Raw genomic sequence first — 22,721 nt, forward strand, 5'->3', positions numbered from 1 at the left:
ATGGCATAGCGACCTTCAAACCCTGGATCCTACCCAATTCGGTTTAATCAAGGGAAGATCCTGCTTGTTAAGTCAGGTGGACTTCTTTGAAAATATGACCAGAGCCATTGATGAAGGCAAATATAACCTTATATTTTTTGGGAAAAGTCCTTAACTATTAGGCCAGCCCCTCTCATACAGTGTGTCACCACATGCTACAAACAAACACATAGTATGACCTGACTATCCACCATGGGAATCTACATCAAAGGTTTGATGAAGTATACTGCTTACCTGTGCATGGTTATCATCCACCTGCTGTGCTATCAACCGAAATGTACTCAGCTGTGAAGAGAGCAACTTTTAAAGGAGCTGTACAGTGAAAGAAAAAAAATCAGATTACTGTATTGACATTGCTTTCCACATGAAATAAAAAATACAAGTTGAACAAACAGAACTTCATCATTTAGATCACCTGCCTGAAACATGCTTGATGAGCCATATGCTGTTGTCACCAGCCAGTCCACTACAGATTAAAGATAACAGCAAGACACCAAGCTGTCTCAAAATGAGTAACACCAATTCAGAGTATGTGAGCCACTAACTGTTGACACTCAGTGACTGCTGTAACACTTTATTGTACCGCCATGGCTGTCACGTTCCTTTGTTCAGCTAACTACCCTCAATCTTCCAAACATGCAATCATGGTCACAAACTAAAATTGCATACTACACATCTTTTTCCATTGCTGCACTGCAATTCATCGACTTGATGATGGTCTGTCTCTTTTCTGTGCAAAACTGAAAACTGAAGGCAGTGCATTTCTCTTCAAACATCAGTGAGTCTGCCGTTTCAGTAGGTCTTTGCAAAGAAATTTCTTCATCAGATTGGTTTCAAACTACTTGGGGCACAACTAATACTTGGCTCTTTTGCTGTGGATCACATCCTTGACAAATGTTGGTGTATGTCCCAGATTGGTTACACACTGCCCACATAGTCCAAAGGCAAATATTCCTGAGGAAGTCATGTACAAACACACCATCCTCAAGTTGTCCAGGTTGTGTTGCACATGCAGTCTAGGCAGTGGGGCATGTTGTGATGAAGAATGTTCCTTTGAAAAGAAAGAAAAATCACAGAGTTGTTCTTTTAAACATATCATTAACGTGTTCTACCTTCTGCTTCTGTCAAAATATTATAAGGCTTGCATTTTCAAACATGACAAGTTTCCCCATACTAAAAAGGAGATGCAAATAGATGACACCGTTAGTTTAGTTATTACACTTTCTGAAATGCCTGCACCATATTTATGACTGTAACTCAATAGAGCATGTTGCATTTATGCTCTCTCACTGTATGGCCACATTAACTACACCTAAACGTGATGCACATCATTGCATTTCATGCTGATAGGAAAGAAATACTCTACTTAAATTAAAGCAGTATAAAAAAACAACTAGAGTTTGTCCACAGCTACTTTCTTACCAATATTGTTGGCGTGGCCTGAATTTCCCCATGTTCAGTCTTCTAATGGTACTGGCCAATACCTTAAATTTGTGTCTTGTATGATGCAGTGAGGTATTCTTCAAAATATCATCATGCATACTTATCTTTCTCAGTAATATATACAAGGTGCCACATTCTGCCTAATGCAACTGTGCTGAGACAGTGTGCCTTTAAAATGTCAACAATCATGTCATGCATACCAGACACAAAAATCCTTAACAATGATACAGTGAAAAAAATGACATTATAAAAACTGTTGCAATGAGGGTACATTTTCCAACCATTTTTTTTAAACACAATGATGCCTACTAATTTTTTCACTGCATCAATGTCATCAGTGACAAAATTAATCAATGTCATTAGTACCCATTCTACAACGGCATAACTGTTTCGCCTGCACAAGAATTACCTAGCAGTTATCAATGCCATTAGTAACCATTCTAGAATGCCATACCTGTTTCACCTGCACAAGAATTCCCTAGCATTTATCATAGTCATTAGTACCCATTCTACAATGCCATACCTGTTTCACCTGCACAAGAATTACCTAGCAGTTATCAATGTCATTAGTTCCCATTCTATAACGCCATACCTGTTTCACCCGCACAAGAAATACCAAGCAGTTATCAATGTCATTAGTACCCATTCCACTATGCCATACCTGTTTCACCTGCACAGGAATTACCTAGCAGATAGTGTCATTAGTACCCATTCTACAGTGCCATACCTGTTTCACCTTCATAAGAATTACCTGGCAGTTATTAATGTCATTAGTACCTATTCTACAATGCCACACCTGTTTCACCCACGCAAGCATTACCTAGCAGTTATCAATGTCATTAGTATCCATTCTACAATGCCATACCTATTTCACCCACACAAGAATTACCTAGCAGTTATCAATGACATTAGTACCCATTCTGCAATGCCATACCTGTTTCACCTGCACAAAACTTAACTAGCAGTTATGAATATCATTAGTACCCATTCTACAATGTCATACCTGCTTCACCAGCACAAGAATTACATAGCAGTTATCAATGGCATTAGTACCCATTATACAATGAAATACCTGTTTCACCTGCACAATTTATGCCTAGCAGTTCTCAATGTCATTAGTACCCATTCTACAATGCCATACCCCCTTCACCAGCAAAAGAACTATCTAGCAGTTATCAGTGTCATTAGTACCCATTCTACAATGCCAAACCTGTTCCACCCGTGCAAAAATTACCTAGCAGTTATCAATGTCATTAGTACCCATTCTACAATGCCATACCTGTTTCACCTGTACAAGAATTACCTAGCAGTTATCAAAGTAATTAGTACCCATTCTACAATGCCATACATGTTTCACCCGCACAAGAATTACCTGGCAGTTATCAGTGTCATTAGAACCCATTCTCCAATGCCATACCTGTTTCACCTGCACAAGAATTACCTAGCATTTATAAATGTCATTAGTACCCATTCTAAAATGTCATACCTGTTTCAACTGCACAAGAATTAGCTAGCAGTTATCAATGTCATTAGAGGCCATTCTACAATGCAATGCCTTTTCACCTGCACTTGTATTACCTAACAGTTATTAATGTCAATAGTACCCATTCTACAATGTTCATACCTGTTTCAACTGCGCAAGAATTACCTAGCAGTTATCAATATCATTAGTACCTGTTCTACAATGCCATACCTGTTTTACCTGCACAAGGATTAGCTAGCAGTTATCAATGTCATTAGTACCCATTCTACAATGCCATACCTGTTTCACCTGCACAAGAATTACCTAGCAGTTATCAATGTCATTAGTACCCATTCTACAATGCCATACCTGTTTCACCTGCACAAGAATTACCTAGCAGTTATCAATGTCATTAGCACCCATTCTACAAAGCCATACCTGTTTCACCTGCACAAGAATTACCTAGCAGTTATCAATGTCATTAGTACCCATTCTACAATGCCATACCTGTTTCACCTGCACAAGAATTACCTAGCAGTTATCAATGTCATTAGTACCCATTCTGCAATGCCATACCTGTTTCACCTGCACAAGAATTACCTAGCAGTTATCAATGTCATTAGTACCCATTCTACAATGCCATACCTGTTTCACCTGCACAAGAATTACCTAGCAGTTATCAATGTCATTAGTACCCATTCTACAATGCCATACCTGTTTCACCTGCACAAGAATTACCTAGCAGTTATCAATGTCATTAGTACCCATTCTACAATGCCATACCTGTTTCACCTGCACAAGAATTACCTAGCAGTTATCAATGTCATTAGTACCCATTCTACAATGCCATACCTGTTTCACCTGCACAAGAATTACCTAGCAGTTATCAATGTCATTAGTACCCATTCTACAATGCCATACCTGTTTCACCTGCACAAGAATTACCTAGCAGTTATCAATGTCATTAGTACCCATTCTACAATGCCATACCTGTTTCACCTGCACAAGAATTACCTAGCAGTTATCAATGTCATTAGTACCCATTCTACAATGCCATACCTGTTTCACCTGCACAAGAATTACCTAGCAGTTATCAATGTCATTAGTACCCATTCTACAATGCCATACCTGTTTCACCTGCACAAGAATTACCTAGCAGTTATCAATGTCATTAGTACCCATTCTACAATGCCATACCTGTTTCACCTGCACAAGAATTACCTAGCAGTTGTCAATGTCATAAGTACCCATTCTTCAATGCCATACCTGTTTCACCTGCACAAGAATTACCTAGCAGTTATCAATGTCATTAGTACCCATTCTACAATGCCATACCTGTTTCACCTGCACAAGAATTACCTAGCAGTTATCAATGTCATTAGTATCCATTCTAGAATGCCATACCTGTTTCACCTGCACAAGAATTACCTAGCAGTTATCAATGTCATTAGTACCCATTCTACAATGCCATACCTGTTTCACCTGCACAAAAATTACCTAGCAGTTATCAATGTCATTAGTACCCATTCTACAATGCCATACCTGTTTCACCTGCACAAGAATTACCTAGCAGTTATCAATGTCATTAGTACACATTCTACAATGCCATACTTATTTCACCTGCACTAGAATTACCTAGCAGTTATCAATGTCATTAGTACCCATTCTACAATGCCATACCTGTTTCACTTGCACAAGAATTACCTAGCAGTTATCAATGTCATTAGTACCCATTCTGCAATGCCATACCTGTTTCACCTGCACAAGAATTACCTAGCAGTTATCAATGTCATTAGTACCCATTCTACAATGCCATACCTGTTTCACCTGCAGAAGAATTACCTAGCAGTTATCAATGTTATTAGTACCCATTCTACAATGTCATACCTGTTTCACCCGCACAAGAATTACCTAGCAGTTATCAGTGTCATTAGTACCCATTCTACAATGCCATGCCTGTTTCACCTGCACAAGAATTACCCAGCTGTTATCAATATCATTAGTACCCATTCTACAATGTCATACCTGTTTCACCTGCACAATAATTACCTAGCAGTTATCAATGTCATTACTACACCTTCTACAATGCCACACCTGTTTCACCTTCTCAAGAATTACCTAGGAATTATCAATGTCATTAGTACCCATTCTGCAATGCCTTACCTGTTTCACCTGCACAATAATTACCTAGCAGTTATCAATGTCATTAGTACCCCTTATACAATGCCATACCTGTTTCCCCTTCTCATGAATTACCTAGGAGTTATCAATGTCATTATTACCCATTCTGCTATGCCATGCCTGTTTCACCTGCAAAATAATTACCCAGCATTTATCAATAACATTAGTACCCATTCTACAATGCCGTAACTTTTTCACCTGCACAGTAATTACCTAGCAGCTATCAATGTCATTAGTACCCATTCTACAATGCCATACCTGTTTCACCTGCACAAAAATTACCTAAGAGTTATCAATGTCATTAATATCCATTCTACTTTACCATACCGGTTTCACCTGCCAACAATTACGTAGCAGTTATCAGTGTCATTACTACCCCTTCTACAATGCAATACCTGTTTCACATTCTCAAGAATTACCTAGCAGTTATCAATGTCATTACTACCCCTTCTACAATGTCATACTTGTTTCACCTTCTCAAGAATTACCTAGGAGTTATCAATATCATTAGTACCCATTCTACAATGCCATACCTGTTTCACCTGCACAAGAATTACCTAGCAGTTATCAATGTCATTACTACCCCTTCTACAATTCCATACCTGTTTCACCTTCTCAGGAATTACCTAGGAGTTATCAATGCCATTAGTACCCATTCTGGAAAGCCATACTTGTTCCACCTGCACAAGAATTACCTAGCAGTTTTCAATGTCATTACTACCTCTTCTTCAATGCCATAACTTTTTCACCTTCTCAAGAATTACCTAGGAGTTATCAATGCCATTAGGACCCATTCTACAGTGCCATACCTGTTTCACCCGCACAAGAATTACCTAGCAGTTATCAATGTCATTAGTACCCATTCTACAATTCCATACCTGTTTCACCTGCAAAAGAATTACCTGGCAGTGATCAAAGTCATTAGTACCCATTGTACAATGCCATACATGTTTCACCTGTGGAAGAATTACCGGGCAGTTATCAATTTCATTACTACCCATTCTGCAGTGCCATACCTGTTTCACCCACACAAGAATTACCTAGAAATTACCATTGTCCTTAGTACCTATTCTACAATGCCTTACTTGTTTCACTTGCACAAGCATTACCTAGCAGTTATCAATGTCATTAGTACCCATTCTACCATGCCATACATGTTTCACCTGCACAAGAATTACTAACAGTTATCAATGTCATTAGTGGCTTTTCTACAATGCCATACCTGTTTCTTCTACACAAGAATTTCCTAGCAGTTATCAATGTCATTAGTACCCATTCTACAATGCTATACCTGTTTCACCTGCAGAAGCATTACCTAGCAGTTATCAATATCATTAGTACCCATTCTACCATGCCATACATGTTTCACCTGCACAAGAATTACTAACAGTTATCAATGTCATTAGTGGCCTTTCTACAATGCCATACCTGTTTCACCTGCAGAAGAATTACTTAGCAGTTATCAATATCATTGGGACCCATTCTACAATGCCATACCTGTTTCATTTGCACAAGAATTACCTATCAGTTATCAATGTCATTAATACCCATTCTACATTGGCAATCCTGTTTCACCTGCACAAGAATTACCTAGCAGCAATCAATGTCACTAGTACCCATTCTACAATGCCATACCCTTTTCACCTGCACAAGAATTACCCAGCAGTTATCAACATCATTAGTACCATTTCTACAATGCCATACCTGCTTCACCTGCACAAGTATTACCTAGCAGTTATCAATGTCATTAATACCCATTCTACAATGCCATACCTGTTTCACCTGCACAAGAATAACTTAGCAGTTATCAGTGTCATTAGTACCCATTCTACAATGCCATACCTGTTTTACCTGCACAAGAATTACCTAGATGTTATCAATGTCATTAATACCCATTCTGCAATGCCATACCTGTTTCACCTGCACAAGAATAACTTAGCAGTTATCAGTGTCATTAGTACCCATTCTACAATGCCAAACCTGTTTCACTTTCAGAAGAATTACCTAGCAGTTACAAATGATGTTAGTACACATTCTGCAATGCCATACCTGTTCACCTGCCCAAGAATTACCTAATAGTTATCAATGTCATTAGTACCCATTCTACAATGCCGTACCTGTTTCACCTGCAAAAGAATTACCTAGCAGTTGTCAATGTCATTACTACCCTTCTACAATGCCATACTGTTTTCACCTGCAGAAGAATTACCTAGCAGTTATTAATGATTCTAGTACCCATTCTACAATGCCATACCTGTTTCACCTGCAGAAGAATTATTTAGCATTATCAATGTCATTAGCACCCATTCTGCAATGCCATACCTGTTTCACCTGCACAAGAAATATCTAGGAGTTATCAATATCATTAGTACCCATTATACAATGTCATACCTGTTTCACTTGCACAAGAATTACATAGCAGTTATCAATGTCATTGGTACCCATTCTACAATGCCATACCTGTTTCAAATGCAAAAAAATTACCTAGCAGTTATCAATGACATTAGTACCTATTTTACAATACCATACCTGTTTCACCTGCGCAACAAATACCTAGCAGTTATCAATGTCATTAGTACCCATTCTACAATATCATACCTGTTTCACCTGCACAAGAAATACCTAGCAGATATGAATGTCATTAGTACCCATTCTACAATGCCATACCTGGTTCAGCTGCACAAGAATTACCTAGCAGTTATCAATGTCATTAGTACAACTTCTGCAATGCAATACCTGTTTCACCTGCACAAGAATTACCAAGCAGTTATTAATGTCATTAGTACCCATTCTACAATGCCATACCTGTTTCACTTGCACAAGAATTACCTAGCAGTTATCAATGTCATTAGTACCCATTCTACAATGCCATACCTGTTTCACCTGCACAAGAATTACCTAGCAGGTATCAATGTCATTAGTACCCAATCTATAATGCCATACCTGTTTCACCTTCACAAGAACTACCTAGGAGTTATCAATAACATTCATAGCCATTTTACAATGACATATCTGTTTCAACTGCTCAAGAATTACCCAGCAGTTATCAAGGTCTTTAGTACCTATTCTACAATGCAATACCTGTTTTACCCGCAGAAGAACTCTCTTGCAGTTATCAAGGTCATTAGTACCCATTCTGCAATGTCATACCTGTTTCACCCACACAAGAATTCCCTAGTAGTTATCAATGTCAATAGTACCCATTCTACAATGCCATACCAGTTTCACCTGCACAAGAATTACCTAGCAGTTATCAATGTCATTCGTACCCATTCTATAATGCCTACCTGTTTGACACGCAGAAGAATTACCTACTGGTTATTAATGTCATTTGTACCCATTCTACAATGCCATACTTCGTTCACCCTCACAAGAATTACCTAGCAGTTATCAATGTCATTAGTATCCATTCTACAATGCCATGCCTATTTCACCGGCACAAGCATTACCTAACAGTTATCAATGTCATTAGTACCAATTCTAGAATGCCATAACTGTTTTACTCGCACAAGAATTACCTAGCAATTATCAGTGTCATTAGTACCCATTCTACAATGCCATTCCTGTTTCACCTGCACAAGAATTACCTAGCAGTTATCAGTGTCATTAGTACCCATTCTACAATGCTGTATCTGTTTCACCTGCACAAGAATTACCTTGCAGTTATCAATGTCATTAGTACGCTTCTACCATGCCATACCTGTTTCACCTGAAGAAAAATTATCTAGCAGATATCAATGTGATTATTACCCATTCTGCAATTCCATACCTGTTTCACCTGCATAAGAATTACTAGCAGTTATCAATGTCATTAGTACCCGTTGTACAGTGCCATACATGTTTCACCTGCACAAGAGTTACCTATAAGTTAGCAATGTCATTAGTACCCATTCTACAATGCCATACCTGTTTCACCTGCACAAGAATTACTAGCAGTTAGCAATGTGATTAGTACCATTGTACAGTGCCATACCTGTTTCACCTGCACAAGAGTTACATAAGAGTTAGCAATGCCATTAGTACCCATTCTACAATGCCATACCTGTTTCACCTGCACAAGAATTATCTAGCAGTTATCAAGGTCATTAGTACCCATTGTACAATGCCATACCTGTTTCGCCTGCACAAGAGTTACCTAGCAGTTAGCAATGTCATTAGTACCCTTTCTACAATGCCATACCTGTTTCACCTGCACAAGAATTACTAGCAATTATCAATATCATTAGTACCCATTGTGCAGTGCCATATCTGTTTCACCAGCACAAATGTTACCTAGCAGTTAGCAATGTCTTTATTTTATTCATTTATTTATTTATTTTACATTTGTTGTCCGGGATAGTCTGGCTGGATGCATGTCCATTTTCAGCGGAGGCCTGGGGAGAAAAGCTCCAAGAGTAAGCAGATATAGCATTATATAATATTAGCATTACATATTACAAACAGACTATTTCCAGAGATTACATAAGTAAGCAACTTAAAAAAGTTTCACAGGTTAGAGTTAATCCTGAGCGTCAGTCAGGATTAAATTAAATTACACAGTAAACTGGTTAACATATTTTTACACATTCTAGAGAGAGTTTGCCAGGCTTGATACAGTGACCTAGCCAGTTAAGTGACAAATGTTGTTTGAGTCTAGTTTAAATTGACCTAAGGTGGAAAGTAAGGTAATATTATCTGGAAGAAAGTTCCAGGATCTACTGTCATTAGTACCCATTCAACAATGCCATACCTTTTTCACCTGCACAAGAATTAAGTAGCCATTATCAACTTTATTAGTACCCATCCTACAATGCCATATCTGTTTCACCCACACAACAATTACCTTGAAGTTATCAATATCATTAGTACCCCTTCAAAGATGACATACCTTTTTCACCCGCACAAGAATTACCTAGGAGTTATCAATGTCATTAGTACCCATTCTACAATACCATACCTGTTTTACCCGCACATGAATTACCTAGCAGTTATCAATGTTATTAGTACCCATTCTACAATGCCATACCTGTTTCACCTGCACAATAATTACCTAGCAGTTATCAATGTCATTAGTACACAGTGTACAATGCCATACCTGTTTCACATGCACAAGAGTTACCCAGCAGTTATCAGAGTCATTACTACCCATTCTACAATGCCATACCTGTTTCACCTGCACAAGAATTACCTATCACTTATTAATGTCATTAGTACCCATTCTACAATACCATGCCCTTTTCACCTATAAAAGAATTACCTAGCGGTTATCAATGTCATTAGTACCCATTCTGGAACGCCATACATGTTTCAACTGCACAAGAATTACCTAGAAGTTATCAATGTCATTAGTACCCATTCTACAATGCCGTATCTTTTTCACCTGCACAAGAATTACCTAGCAGTTATCAATGTCATTAGTACCCATTCTACAATGCCATACCTGTTTCACCTGCACAAGAATCACGTAGCAGTTATTAATGAGATTATTAACCATTCTACAATGCCATAGCTATTTCTCCTGCACAAGAATTACCTAGCAGTTATCAATGCCATTAGTACCCATTCTACAATGCCATACCTGTTTAACTTGCACAAGAATTACCTAGCAGTTATCAATGTCATTAGTACCAATTCTGCAATGCCATATCTGTTTCACAGATATGCAGAAGAATTACCTAGCAGTTATCAATGTCATTAGTACCCATTCTACAATGCCATACCTGTTTCACCTGCACAAGAATTTCCCAGCAGTTATCGATGTAATAAGTACCCATTCTACAATGCCATACCTTTTTCATCTGCACAAGAATTACTTAGCAGTTATCAATGTCATTAGTACCCATTCTACAAAGCCATACCCATTTCACTTGTGGAAGAATTACCTAGCAGTTTTTAATGTCATTAGTACCCATTCTACAATGTCATGCCTGTTTCACCCGCACAAGAATTACCTAGCAGTTACCAATGTCATTAGTACCCATTCTACAATGCCATACCTGGTTCACCTGCAGAAGAATTACCCAGCTGTTATAAATATCATTAGTACCTATTCTAAAATGTCATACCTGTTTCACCTGCACAATAATTACCTAGCAGTTATCAATGTCATTACTACACCTTCTACAATGCCACACCTGTTTCACCTTCTCAAGAATTACCTAGGAATTATCAATATCATTAGTACCCATTCTGCAATGCCTTACCTGTTTCACCTTCTCAAGAATTACCTAGCAGTTATCAATGTCATTTGTACCCATTCTACAATGCCGTAACTTTTTCACTTGCACAGTGATTACCTAGCAGCTATCAATGCCATTAGTGCCCATTCTACAATGCCATACCTGTTTCACCCACACAAGAATTACCTAGCAGTTATCATTTTCATTAGTACCCATTCTACAATGCCATACCTGTTTCACCAGCACAAAAATTACCTAGGAGTTATCAATGTCATTAATACCCATTCTACTTTACCATACCGGTTTCCCCTGCACAAGAATTACCTAGCAGTTATCAGTGTCATTAGTACCCATTCTACAATGCCATACCTGTTATTCCTGCACAAGAATTACCTAGCAGTTATCAATGTCATTACTACACCTTCTACAATGCCATACCTGTTTCACCTTCTCAAGAATTACCTAGGAGTTATCAATGTCATCAGAACCCATTCTGCAATGCCATACGTGTTTCTCCTGCACAAGAATTACCTAGCAGTTATCAATGTCATTAGTACCCCTTCTGCAATGCCATACCTGTTTCACCTTCTCAAGAATTACCTAGGAGTTATCAATGTCATTAGTACCCATTCTGCAATGCCATACCTGTTTCACCTGCACAAGAATTACCTAGCAGTTATCAATGTCATTAGTACCCCTTCTTCAATGCCATACCTGTTTCACCTTCTGAAGAATTAGCTAGGAGTTAGCAGTGTCATTAGTACCCATTCTGCAATGCCATACGTGTTTCACCTGGACAAGAATTACCTAGCAGTTATCAATGTCATTTGTACGCATTCTACAATGCTATACCTGTTTCACCTGCAAAAGAATTTCCTAGCAGTTATCAATGAGATTATTACCCATTCTACAATGCCATAGCTGTTTCACCTGCTCAAGAATTACCTAGCAGTTATCAATGCCATTAGTACCCATTCTACAATGCCATACCTTTTTCACCTGCACAAGAATTACTTAGCAGTTATCAATGTCATTAGTACCCATTCAACAATGCCATACCTGTTTCACCTGTAAAAGAATTACCTAGCAGTTATCAATGTCATTAGTTCCCATTCTTCCCGGCCATACCTGTTTCACCTGCACAAGAATTACCTAGCAGTTATCAGTGTCATTAGTACCCATTCTACAATGCCATACCCGTTTCACTTGCAGAAGAATTACCTAGAAGTTTTTAATGTCATTAGTACCATTCTACAATGCCAAACCTGTTTCACCCGCACAAGAATTACCTAGCAGTTATCTATGTCATTAGTACCCATTCTACAATGCCATACCTGTTTCACCTGCACAAGAATTACCCAGCTGTTATCAATATCATTAGTACCCATTCTACAATGTCATACCTGTTACACCTGCACAATAATTACCTAGCAGTTATAAATGTCATTACTACCTCTTCTACAATGCCATACCTGTTTCACCTTCTCAAGAATTACCTAGGAGTTATCAATGTCATTAGTACCCATTCTGCAATGCCTTACCTCTTTTACCTTCTCGAGAATTACCTAGGAGTTATCAATGTCATTAGTACCCATTCTGCAATGCCGTACCTGTTTCACCTGCAAAAGAATTACCCAGAAGTTATCAATAACATTAGTACCCATTCTACCATGCCGTACCTTTGTCACCTGCACAGTAATGACCTAGCAGCTATCAATGTCATTAGTATGCATTCTACAATGCCATACCTGTTTCACCCACACAAGAATTACCTAGCAGTTATCAATGTCATTAGTACACATTTTACAATGCCATACCTGTTTCACCTGCGCAAGAATTACCTAGGAGTTATCAATGTCATTAATACCCATTCTACTATACCATACCAGTTTCACCTGCACAAGAATTACGTAGCAGTTATCAATATCATTACTACCCCTTCTATAATGCCATACCTGTTTCACCTTCTCAAGAATTACCTAGGAGTTATAAATGTCATTAGAACCCATTCTGGAAAGCCATACCTGTTTCACCTGCACAAGAATTACCTAGTAGTTTTCAATGTCATTAGTACCCCTTCTTTAATGCCATACCTTTTTCACCTTCTCAAGAATTACCTAGGAGTTATCAGTGTCATTAGTACCCATTCTGCAATGCCATACCTGTTTCATCTGAACAAGAATTACCTAGCAGTTATCAATGTCATTAGTACCCATTCTACAATGCCATACCTGTTTCACCTGCAAAGAATTACCCAACAGTTATCAATGACATTAGTATCCATTCTACAATGCCATACCTTTTTCACCTGCACAAGAATTACCTAGCAGTTATCAATGTCATTAGTAACCATTCTACAATGCCATACCTGTTTCACCCGCACAACAATCACGTAGCAGTCATTAATGAGATTATTACCCATTCTACAATGCCATAGCTATTTCTCCTGCACAAGAATTGCCTAGCAGGTATCAATGCCATTAGTACCCTTTCTACAATGCCATACCTGTTTCACTTGCACAAGAATTACCTAGCAGTTATCAATGTCATTAGTACCAATTCTGCAATGTCATACCTGTTTCACCTGCACAAGAATTACCTAGGAGTTATCAATGCCATTAATACCCATTCTACTATACCATACCGGTTTCACCTGCTCAAGAATTATGTAGCAGTTATCAATGTCATTACTACCCCTTCTACAATGCCATACCTGTTTCACCTTCTCAAGAATTACCTAGGGGTTATCAATGTCATTAGAACCCATTCTGGAAAGCCATACCTGTTTCACCTGCACAAGAATTACCTAGTAGTTTTGCAATGTCATTAGTACCCCTTCTTCAATGCCATACCTTTTTCACCTTCTCAAGAATTACCTAGGAGGTATCAGTGTCATTAGTACCCATTTTGCAATGCCATACCTGTTTCACCTTCTCAAGAATTACCTAGGGGTTACCAATGTCATTAGAACCCATTCTGGAAAGCCATACCTGTTTCACCTGCACAAGAATTACCTAGTAGTTTTCAATGTCATTAGTACCCCTTCTTCAATACCATACCTTTTTCACCTTCTCAAGAATTACCTAGGAGGTATCAGTGTCATTAGTACCCATTCTAGAATGCCATACCTGTTTCACCCGCACAAGAATCACGTTGCAGTCACTAATGAGATTATTACCCATTCTACAATGCCATAGCTATTTCTCCTGCACAATAATTACTTAGCAGGTATCAATACCATTAGTACCCTTTCTACAATGCCATACCTGTTTCACTTGCACAAGAATTACCTAGCAGTTATCAATGTCATTAGTACCAATTCTGCAATGCCATACCTGTTTCACCTGCACAAGAAGTACCTAGCAGTTATCAATGTCATTAGTACCCATTCTACAATGCCATACCCGTTTCACTTGCGGAAGAATTACCTAGCAGTTTTTAATGTTGTTAGTACCCATTCTACAATGTCATACCTGTTTCACCCGCACAAGAATTACCTAGCAGTTATCAGTGTCATTAGTACCCATTCTACAATGCCATACCTGTTTCACCTGCACAAGAATTACCCAGCTGTTATCAATATCATTAGTACCCATTCTACAATGTCATACCTGTTTCACCTGCACAATAATTACCTAGCAGTTATCAATGTCATTACTACACCTTCTACAATGCAACACCTGTTTCACCTTCTCAAGAATTACCTAGGAATTATCAATGTCATTAATACCCATTCTGCAATGCCTTACCTGTTTCACCTGCACAATAATTACCTAGCAGTTATCAATGCCATTAGTTCCCCTTATACAATGCCATACCTGTTTCCCCTTCTCATGAATTACCTAGGAGTTATTAATGTCATTATTACCCATTCTGCTATGCCATGCCTGTTTCACCTGCAAAATAATTACCCAGCATTTATCAATAACATTAGTACCCATTCTACAATGCCGTAACTTTTTCACCTGCACAGTAATTACCTAGCAGCTATCAATGTCATTAGTACCCATTCTACAATGCCATTCATACCTGTTTCACCTGCACAAGAATTACCTAGCAGTTATCAATGTCATTAGTACCCATTCTAAAATGCCATACCTGTTTCACCTGCATAAGAATTACCTAGCAGTTATTAATGTCATTAGTACCCATTCTAAAATGCCATTCCTGTTTCACCTGCACAACAATTACCTAGCAGTTATAAGTGTCATTAGCACCCATTCTGCAATGCTGTATCTGTTTCACCTGCACAAGAATTACCTTGCAGTTATCAATGTCATTAGTACGCTTCTACGATGCCATACCTGTTTCATCTGAAGAAAAATTATTTAGCAGTTATCAATGTGATTATTACCCATTGTGCAATTCCATACCTGTTTCACCTGCATAAGAATTACTAGCAGTTATCAATATCATTAGTATCCGTTGTACAGTGCCATACATGTTGCACCAGCATAAGAGTTACCTAGAAGTTAGCAATGTCATTAGTACCCATTCTACAATGCCATACCTGTTTCACCTGCACAAGAATTACTAGCAGTTAGCAATATCATTAGTGCCATTGTACAGTGCCATACCTGTTTCACCTGCACAAGAGTTACGTAGGAGTTAGCAATACCATTAGCACCCATTCTACAATGCCATACCTGTTTCACCTGCAGAAGAATTACCTAGCAGTTATCAATGTCATTACTATCCCTTCTACAATGTCATACCTGTTTCACCTTCTCAGGAATTACCTAGGAGTTATCAATATCATTAGTACCCATTCTACAATGCCATACCTGTTTCACCTGCACAAGAATTACCTAGCAGTTGTCAATGTCATTACTACCCCTTCAACAATGCCATACCTGTTTCACCTTCTCAAGAATTACCTAGGAGTTATCAATGTCATTAGTACCCATTCTGGAAAGCCATACCTGTTCCACCTGCACAAGAATTACCTAGCAGTTTTCAATGTCATTACTACCCCTTCTTCAATGCCATAACTTTTTCACCTTCTCAAGAATTACCTAGGAGTTATCAGTGTCATTAGTACCCATTCTGCAATGCCATACCTGTTTCACCTGCACAAGAATTACCTAGCAGTTATCAATGTCATTAGTACCCATTCTACAATGCCATACCTGTTTCACCTGCAAAGAATTACCCAACAGTTATTAATGACATTAGTACCCATTCCACAATGCCGTACCTTTTTCACCTGCACAAGAATTACCTAGCAGTTATCAATGTCATTAGTACCCATTCTACAATGCCATACCTGTTTCACCCGCACAAGAATCACATAGCAGTTATTAATGAGATTATTACCCATTCCACAATGCCATAGCTATTTCTCCTGCACAAGAATTACCTAGCAGTTATCAATGTCATTAGTACCCATTCTACAATGCCATACCTTTTTCATCTGCACAAGTATTACTTAGCAGTTATCAATGTCATTAGTATCCATTCTACAATGCCATACCCGTTTCACTTGTGGAAGAATTACCCAGCAGTTTTTAATGTCATTAGTACCCATTCTACAATGTCATACCTGTTTCACCCGCACAAGAATTACATAGCAGTTATCAATGTCATTAGTACCCATTCTACAATGCCATACCTGTTTCACCTGCACAAGAATTACCCAGCTGTTATCAATATCATTAGTACCCATTCTACAATGTCATACCTGTTTCACCTGCACAATAATTACCTAGCAGTTATCAATGTCATTACTACACCTTCTACAATGCCACACCTGTTTCACTTTCTCAAGAATTACCTAGGAATTATCAATGTCATTAGTACCCATTCTGCAATGCCTTACCTGTTTCACCTGCACAATAATTACCTAGCAGTTATCAATGTCATTAGTACCCCTTATACAATGCCATATCTGTTTCACCTTCTCAAGAATTACCTAGGAGTTATCAATGTCATTAGTACCCATTCTGCTATGCCATACCTGTTTCACCTACAAAAGAATTACCCAGCATATATCAATAACATTAGTACCCATTCTACAATGCCGTAACTTTTTCAGCTGCACAGTATTTACCTAGCAGCTATCAATGCCATTAGTACCCATTCTACAATGCCATCCAAACCTGTTCCACCTGCACAAGAATTACCTAGCAGTTATCAATGTCATTAGTACCCATTCTAAAATGCCATACCTGTTTAACCTGCATAAGAATTACCTAGCAGTTATTAATGTCATTAGTACCCATTCTAAAATGCCATTCCTGTTTCACCTGCACAACAATTACCTAGCAGTTATCAGTGTCATTAGTACCCATTCTGCAATGCTGTATCTGTTTCACCTGCACAAGAATTACTAGCAGTTATCAATGTCATTAGTACCCATTTTACAGTGCCATACCTGTTTCACCTGCACAAGAGTTACCTAGCAGTTAGCAATGTCATTAGTACCCATTCTACAATGCCATACCTGTTTCACCTGCACAAGAATTATCTAGCAGTTATCAAGGTCATTAGTACCCATTGTACAATGCTATACCTGTTTTGCCTGCACAAGAGTTACCTAGCAATTAGCAATGTCATTAGTACCCATTCTACAATGCCATACCTATTTCACCTGCACAAGAGTTACTAGCAATTATCAATATCATTAGTACCCACTGTGCAGTGCCATATCTGTTTCACCAGCACAAATGTTACCTAGCAGTTAGCAATGTCATTATTTTATTCATTTATTTATTTTTTTTTACATTTGTTGACTGGGATAGTCTGACTGGATGCATGTCCATTTTCAGTGGAGGCCTGGGGAGAAAAGCTCCAAGGGTAACTAGATATAGCATTACATAATATCAGCATTACATATTACAAACAGACTATTTCCAGAGATGACATAAGTAAGCAAATTAAATAAGTTTCATAGGTTAGTTAATCCCGAGCTTCAGTCAGGACTAAATTAAATTACACAGTAAACTGGTTAACAGATTTTTACACATTCTAGAGAGAGTTTGCCAGGCTTGATACAGTGACCTAGCCAGTTAAGTGACAAATGTTGTTTGAGTCTAGTTTAAATTGACCTAAGGTGGAAAGTAAGGTAATATTATCCGGAAGAAAGTTCCAGGATCTAATGTCATTAGTACCCATTCAACAATGCCATACCTGTTTCACCTGCAAAAGAATTAAGTAGCCATTATCAAGATCAGCTGTACCCATCCTACAATGCCATACCTGCTTCACCCACACAACAACTATCTTGAAGTTATCAATATCATTAGTACCCATTCAAAGATGCCATACCTTTTTCACCCGCACAAGAACTACCTAGCAGTTATCAATGTCATTAGTACCCATCCTACAATGCCATACCTCTTTCACCCACACAACAATTACCTTGAAGTTATCAATATCATTAGTACCCATTCAAAGATGACATACCTTTTTCACCAGCACAAGAATTACCTAGGAGTTATCAATGTCATTTGTACCCATTCTACAATACCATACCTGTTTTACCCGCACATGAATTACCTAGCAGTTATCAATGTTATTAGTACCCATTCTACAATGCCATACCTGTTTCACCTGCACAAGAATTACCTAGCAGTTATCAATGTCATTAGTACCCATTCTACAATGCCATACCTGTTTCACCTGCAAAATAATTACCTAGCAGTTATCAATGTCATTACTACACAGTGTACAATGCCATACCTGTTTCACGTGCACAACAATTACAAAGCAGTTATCAGTGTCATTACTACCCATTCTACAATACCATACCTGTTTCACCTGCACAAGAATTACCTAGCAGTTATCAATGTCATTAGTACCCATTCTACAATACCATGCCCTTTTCACCTGTAAAAGAATTACCTAGCGGTTATCAATGTCATTCGTACCCATTCTAGAATGCCATACATGTTTCAACTGCACAAGAAATACCTAGCAGTTTTCAATGTCATTACTATCCATTCTACAATCCATACCTGTTTCACCTGCACAAGAATTACCTAGGAGCTATCAATGTCATTAGTACCCATTCTACAATGTCGTACCTTTTTCACCTGTACAAGAATTACCTAGCAGTTATCAATGTCATTAGTACCCATTCTACAATGCCATACCTGTTTCACCCACACAAGAATTACCTAGCAGTTATCAATGTCATTAGTACCCATTCTACATTGTCATACCTGTTTCACCTGCACAATAATTACCTAGCAGTTATCAATGTCATTACTACACCTTCTACAATGCCACACCTGTTTCACCTTCTCAATAATTACCTAGGAATTATCAATGTCATTAGTACCCATTCTGCAATGCCTTACCTGTTTCACCTGCACATTAATTACCTAGCAGTTACCAATGTCATTAGTACCACTTATACAATGCCATATCTGTTTCACCTTCTCAAGAATTACCTAGGAGTTATCAATGTCATTAGTATCCATTCTGCTATGCCATACCTGTTTCACCTGCAAAAGAGTTACCCAGCATTTATCAATAACATTAGTACCCATTCTACAATGCCGTAACTTTTTCAGCTGCACAGTAATTACCTAGCAGCTATCAATGTTATTAGTACCCATTCTACAATGCCATGCCTGTTTCACCCACACAAGAATTACCTAGCAGTTATCAATGTCATTAGTACCCATTCTACAATGCCGTACCTGTTTCACCTGCACAATAATTACCTAGGAGTTATCAATGTCATTAATACCCATTCTACTTTACCATACCAGTTTCACCTGCACAACAATTACGTAGCAGTTATCAGTGTCATTACTACCCCTTCTACAATGCCATACCTGTTTCACCTTCTCGAGAATTACCTAGCAGTTATAAATGTCATTACTACCTCTTCTACAATGCCATACCTGTTTCACCTTCTCAAGAATTACCTAGGAGTTATCAATACCATTAGTACCCATTCTACAATGCCATACCTGTTTCACCTGCACAAGAATTACCTAGCAGTTTTCAATGTCATTAGTACCCATTCTACAATGCCATACCTGTTTCACCTGCACAAGAATTACCTAGCAGGTATCGATGTATTTAGTACCCATTCTACAATGCCATACCTTTTTCATCTGCACAAGAATTACTTAGCAGTTATCAATGTCATTAGTACCCATTCTACAATGCCATACCCGTTTCACTTGCGGAAGAATTACCTAGCAGTTTTTAATGTCATTAGTACCCATTCTACAATGCCACACTTGTTTCACCCGCAGAAGAATTACCTAGCAGTTATCAATGTCATTAGTACCCATTCTACAATGCCATACCTGTTTCACCTGCACAATAATTACCTAGCAGTTATCAATGTCATTACTACATCTTCTACAATGCCACACCTGTTTCACCCTCTCAAGAATTACCTAGGAATTATCAATGTAATTAGTACCCATTCTGCAATGCCTTACCTGTTTCACCTGCACAACAATTACCTAGCAGTTATCAATGTCATTAGTACTCCTTCTACAATGCCATACCTGTTTCACCTTTTCAAGATTTACCTAGGAGTTATCAATGTCATTAGTACCCATTCTGCAATGCCATACCTGTTTCACCAGCAAAAGAATTACCCAGCAGTTATCAATAACATTAGTACCCATTCTACAATGCCGTAACTTTTTCATCTACACGGTAATTACCTAGCAGCTATCAATGTGATTAGTACCCATTCTACAATGCCATACCTGTTTCACCCTCACAAGAATTACCTAGGATACGAGTTATCAATGTCATTAATACCCATTCTACTATACCATACCGGTTTCACCTGCACAAGAATTACGTAGCAGTATTCAATGTCATTACTACCCCTTCCACAATGCCATACCTGTTTCACCTTCTCAAGAATTACATAGGAGTTATCAATATCATTAGTACCCATTCTACAGTGCCATACCTGTTTCACTAGGACAAGACTTGCCTAGCAGTTATCAATGTCACTATTACCCCTTCTTCAATGCCATACCTTTTTGACCTTCTCAAGAATTACCTAGGAGATATCAGTGTCATTAGTACCCATTCTGCAATGCCATACCTGTTTCACCTGCACAATAATTACCTAGCAGCTATCAATGTCATTAGTACTCATTCTACAATGCCATACCTGTTTCACCTGTAAAAGTATTACCCAGCAGTTATCAATGACATTAATACCCATTCTACAATGCCATACCTTTTTCACCTGCACAAGAATTACCTAGCAGTTATCAATGTCATTATCACCCATTCTACAATGCCATACCTGTTTCACCTGCACAAGAATTACCTAGCCGTTATCAATGAGATTATTACCCCTTCTACAATGCCATAGCATTTTCACCTGCACAAGAATTACTAGCAGTTAGCAATGTCATTAGCACCCGTTGTACAGTGCCATACATGTTTCACCTGCACAAGAGTTACCTAGAAGTTAGCAATGTCATTAGTACCCATTCTACAATGCCATACCTGTTTCACCTGCACAAGAATTACTAGCAGTTAGCAATGTCATTAGTACCATTGTACAGTGCCATACCTATTTCACCTACATAAGAGTTACATAGGCGTTAGTAATATCATTAGTACCCATTCTACAATGCCATACCTGTTTCACCTGCACAAGAATTACTAGCAGTTATCAATGTCATTAGTACCCATTTTACAGTGCCATACCTGTTTCACCTGCACAAGAGTTACCTAGCAGTTAGCAATGTCATTAGTACCCATTCTACAATGCCATACCTGTTTCACCTGCACAAGAATTATCTAGCAGTTATCAAGGTCTTTAGTACACATTGTACAATGCTATACCTGTTTCGCCTGCACAAGAGTTACCTAGCAGTTAGCAATGTCATTAGTACCCATTCTACAATGCCATACCTGTTTCACCTGCACAAGAGTTACTAGCAATTATCAATATCATTAGTACCCATTGTGCAGTGCCATATCTGTTTCACCAGCACAAATGTTACCTAGCAGTTAGCAATGTCATTATTTTATTCATTTATTTATTTTTTTTACATTTGTTGACTGGGATAGTCTGACTGGATGCATTTCCATTTTCAGCAGAGGCCTGGGTAGAAAAGCTCCAAGGGTAAGTAGATATAGCATTACATAATATCAGCATTACATATTACAAACAGACTATTTCCAGAGATGACATAAGTAAGCAACTTAAATAAGTTTCACAGGTTAGAGTTAATCCCGAGCGTTAGTCAGGATTAAATTAAATTACACAGTAAACTGGTTAACAGACTTTTACACATTCTAGAGAGAGTTTGCCAGGCTTGATACAGTGACCTAGCCAGTTAAGTGACAAATGTTGTTTGAGTCTAGTTTAAATTGACCTAAGGTGGAAAGTAAGGTAATATTATCTGGAAGAAAGTTCCAGGATCTACTGTCATTACTACCCATTCAACAATGCCATACCTGTTTCACCTGCACAAGAATTAAGTAGCCATTAT

At 38.2% G+C, this 22,721-nt stretch overlaps 1 long non-coding RNA gene across 1 annotated transcript in view; it reads right to left on the bottom strand.

Annotated features, from left to right (window-relative positions):
- Positions 1-665: 665 nt before the first annotated feature.
- Positions 666-22,721, bottom strand: part of LOC122805799 — a 65,060-nt gene continuing 43,004 nt past the window's right edge. The window contains exon 4 of the long non-coding RNA XR_006365451.1: positions 666-1,090. This is a non-coding gene — a long non-coding RNA (uncharacterized LOC122805799). The remainder of the gene's footprint in view (positions 1,091-22,721) is intronic.

Source organism: Protopterus annectens, chromosome 7.part0 (assembly GCF_019279795.1).
Source record: "Protopterus annectens isolate FY-2018-M chromosome 7.part0, PAN1.0, whole genome shotgun sequence".
Taxonomy (NCBI): domain Eukaryota; kingdom Metazoa; phylum Chordata; order Ceratodontiformes; family Protopteridae; genus Protopterus; species Protopterus annectens.